We start from the raw sequence: 4,695 nt of genomic DNA, 5'->3' as shown, positions 1-4,695 counted from the left end.
AACAGTCCTAAATTTTTTGAACAAACAGCAAAAACGACCTTTTTGGGGTTTTTATGGAATTTTCTACCAAAAAATTTGCTACCCCTCGAAAATAGTATACTGACGCTAAAGGTACCTTTAGAAACACAGAAGGGTCCATCAGCCAAAAACTGATTTCCATAAAGAATAACAACCGCTGCTATTTCCTTTAGGTGGCCAGGGGGTCAAATCCGTAAAAGTGCGACTCTCCGAAACCGCTGCTGTTTCCGATTATTTAAGGAAAATTTGTTTCCAACTTATTTTCTGCAGCAAGATTTCAGTGCTGGTTCCAGTCATGATCCGATTGATACGTAAAATATTAGATAACATTTTATCGTTGCCGAGAAACAAAAACAGTCTGAACCTTCAAATGTGAGCTACTTGCACAGCAACGGGCTAATTGTTCCGGCCATTTAAAATAGAGAGAAACTTGGCATTCGGTTGTGTTCTAGTTTTTTTCTTTTCATATTAAGAGTGATATATCATATTAAAGCTCTTTTACCGGGATTTGAGCGGGATTAAAAAATCGCAAGAAGTTTTCCAAGTGTCGAGAAAAATCGGTTTGAATTTTTTTGGTTTTTCGTCTAATTTCGAGCGAATGAAGCGAGCGATCAGGCTTGTAATAGGCTTATAACTTAATTTATATAATTAACTATTAGTTATTGTTACTAAGGTCAAACTAGTTATCAAAATCTTTCGTAAGCCTTTTAGGGAATAAAAGTTTAAAAAACGAGCAAAAAAAATTCTGAATGAGCTTGAAATTTTTAGCTTTTTCTCAAAATTTAATATTTATTTTGTGTAAAACTGTTGTCAAATGTACTCAATTTACTTTCACTATCAAATTTCTAGACTTTTGTTTAGCTCTGATCGAAGTTTTTTGTAGTTTTTTCAATGAAAATGGTCGGAGCATTCTGAGCTACTTGCAATATTATAAGACTTTCATAAAGTTGTCCCAGTATCGAGAAAAACAAATTTAAAAATTTTGATTTTTAGCCTGATTTCGAGCAAGCTTACAATAGCTTATTGTATTAGCTTAATAGCTTTAAATAACTTAAGCCGTGAAAACTTAGTTTTACTCGAGTAGAGTTGGTTATTTGAGTTTTTATGTTTTAAGTGCCTTTTTGAAATCAAACATTTCAAAACTCAAAACACCACAAAAAATTTTTTGATTTTTTGTTTTAATTTTATAAACATTTTTCTGCAAAAATTGTTGTCCAATTTGTTTATTTTACTATGAATATATATATGCTTATGCTCTAGTTTTTCGTTCATATCCGTTTATCACACCAGGTAGAAGAAACGACTACTTTGCTACGTTGAAAAAACTTTTTTGTATTTTTCAAAGACTATGGTCGGAACATTCTGTGCAACTTGCACAGTAAATGTCTATCCTTCTTTTGAATTATTTTAAGCAACCCATTAAAAAATGCTACAATAAAACGAGATCCATCTTCCTACCCCAAAAATATATTTCACAAAGCATCCATATGTTTTTAAAACTATAAGATTTACAGGTGCCATGCAATCATATCCGAACTGCAGAGCATCAGCTTTAATTCCTATCCCTGATTTGGTACAGCTGGCAGAGCTCATGGAAAAATGGAAACTGGATTTCAGAATCATCCTTTTGGACAGAAATCCCGAGTCCATTCTAACTTCCACTTTGGGAAGGAAGTTCGAGAGAAACTTCCAAGCCCAGTGCAATACATTACATTTTGCGGCCAGAGCACTAACGAGTCAGTTAAATAATTTGGATGCAAGGTTTTTAGCTGGCGGGTGCTCCATCGAGCGCAGTTACATCGAGAACCTTGCTTCCATGGAGAAACACTGGATTCCCAATTTGGGCTTCAGTCGAGAAATGGTTAGAAAAACTCTGCTGAAGTACGAAACCAAAACACCCGGTTTAATAGAAAGTCCGAAAGATAACCAAACAGAATACGCACTCTCATTGGCACGCTTTTATTCACAGTACGCGAAGTATAGAATTATATTCAATTCAGTGTTTTAAAAGGGCGACGTCTATTCTGATTCGGATTGCCGTCGCTTCTGACCAATTATTCTTTATTCTAGTTCATTTGAGTCCCTTATCACTTTGACATGGCAAGAGAAGTTTCCAAAAACATATATATCTCAAGTTCTAATTAAACTTGCATAGTATTTCAATTTACGATAAAAAGCGTTTCCGAGCAGGGTTTCAGCGCCACTTGAAAAACACCCCAGAACCGATAATCAAAAAATAGTTTTTGCGAAAATGTAAGTTTATTTTTTTAATTAAAATGAAACGCCAGCAGTGTTTGCCGGCTATTACGATTCGAGCGTCTCATAGTAGATACAAAAAGTCCTTATCAGAAAAACGCAACAGGTTAAATTTTGAAGTCAATGCCGAATCGCATAGAGTTCAAGTACTGGTAAAATTACGCAGGTTGTGCCCAATGTGCCCATATAAGAATTTTTCATTGCGAATGAACGACATACATGTTAACGTTTTGACCCAAAAACAAACCACCCCCCCTCGCTAAGGGAGTGGGACGGAACTGTGGCGTCTTTTCCCACAATTTTGGCTGCCTTAATTTAAGTTGTTAAGTGATCAATTTGGCCAATTTGATGTCAGTTTAAAGCCGTAATGGGGTCATTTGGATCCTAAAACAAAATTATTTGTGTCGAGAAAAATGGGTCCAAATTTTACCGCTTTTCAAACTAATTTACACGGGGTGGAATGAGAAAGAGATATGACATTCTATCCCATTCTACTGAGTTTTCAACATTTTCAATAAAACCCCCTTATTCTTGCAGACTTATTTATTCAAAGCATCTCCCACGATATAAAACTTAGAGAAAAGAATATTTTCCTTCTTTATTTAGATTATGGCGTCAAAACGGCTTGAATCAGAACGCTGCGCTTTTTTGAACAGCAACAAGTCATCTAAAAAGCCAACAACTTAAACAAGGAAAAGTCAATCATGAGAAAATCTTGAAGTTCAAAGATTCGAAAAAAAACAAACGCAAAAAACAGGCATAAAAAATGTTAGCACCCAAAATGACTGACAGTACAAACCTATGCTGTTTCTTTGAACAAGCTATTTTTTTGTTTGGAATCAGATTAAATGCTATTACTTAAAACATCTCAAAAAATTATAAAGTAAATGTAGAGCCAAATGTAGATGAACTGGAGAGAAATCTCAAAAACCCAAAACTCTCGATACGAGAATAGGTCCTAAGTTTCCAAAAAACGCCTCTTCTAAAAATACCAGCTGTTTTTTTGAACTTGCCCTAAAAGACTGAGTTAAAAATCCATTTTCAAAGGTAAACAACAAGAGCCGATTTCTCTCCAAAGCACCAAATGTTCGGACCACAGCGATTGAAGTATAAACTTTAAATATCTCAAACATTCAAAAATCAAATCAAAACAAGCAGCGCAGAATGTTCCGACCAAGTCTTTAAAAAACTGCAAGAAAAAAAGTTTTTTTTTTAAAATAAGAGTAGTTTTTTCTGCGTGGTGTGATAAAAGGACCTGAGGTAATCCTAAAGCTTAGGCATATTTGACAGTGATAATAGTATAGGCAAAGACGACAAGAGTTTTTGAAGACAAATGAAAAGAAAAACAAAATATTATTAAAGTTTGATTCCAAAAATGGCATTAAAAACACCTAAGACAAATTTTACTAGAGTAAACATAAAATGAAGCATAAATAGCTATTGTAAACGGTTTGAATTAAGCACAAATAAGCGTGCTTGCTCGCTATACTCGCACAAATTGACAAAAAATAAAAAATTTCAAATCGGTTTTTCCTGACTCTGGAAAAACGTTTTTAAAATTTTAAAATGTTCGAATCACGACTGAAAGCTTTAATATGATATATCACTCAATTCTCTCCGATGATTATTTGTGGTAACTGATTTTGCGTGGTAAAATGGTCGGACCAAATTCTTTTTACATTTTACGCCTAGTTGTTGGTTGTTCCTTTTTCAGGAAGTTTAAGGCGATCAATTAGGTCAAAAACTGCAAAACATAGAGGCAAAAATAATTATTTTTTTAATGTTATACTCGTTATAATTTTGAAATGAGAGTTCATTGTCATCAGTATACTTGGTGTTATTTAGTCTGAAAAACGGAAAAATTCAGACCCATTTTTCTTGAAACATACATTTTTTAATAAGGTTCCTGCGAATCACAGAGGAGCTATTAGTAGGCCTTAACAGTCCTGTCGGGGATAGTCCATTTGTATTATCTCCCCACATTCCATACTGTGTTATTTTGTTGAGTGAAGCTTTTTTTGGAAACCTACGGACAAAAAAGTTTTGATTTGATACACGTGACTACATAACGATCTTTCTTCTTGGAGCTTTTCTACAGGCGAAAAAAACTACAGCTAATCCACAGCACCTTTTAGTCACTTTCAGTGACGCGTTCGGAACAAAAATTTAAAAAAAAACAATGAGCAACATTAATTTAAGTCGCTTTACTTCAAATGTTTTGATGTGGATCACTATTTTGTTCGCCTGTTTTGATTTCATCTTAGCAGCAGATCTCAATTCTCGGAAGCTTGAGAACTTAGTTGAAATTTCAATTGCAGGTGGAACAACACTTGCAAAATGGAACATCATTCGACATCACATGACTTTTTTCTGACAAGTGATTTTTTTATCGAAGACTCATAATTACCACATGCGATACAA

Source organism: Symsagittifera roscoffensis, chromosome 2, assembly GCF_963678635.1.
Source record: "Symsagittifera roscoffensis chromosome 2, txSymRosc1.1, whole genome shotgun sequence".
In the NCBI taxonomy this organism is placed as follows: Eukaryota; Metazoa; Xenacoelomorpha; order Acoela; family Convolutidae; genus Symsagittifera; species Symsagittifera roscoffensis.
This window is presented reverse-complemented; position numbering follows the sequence as displayed.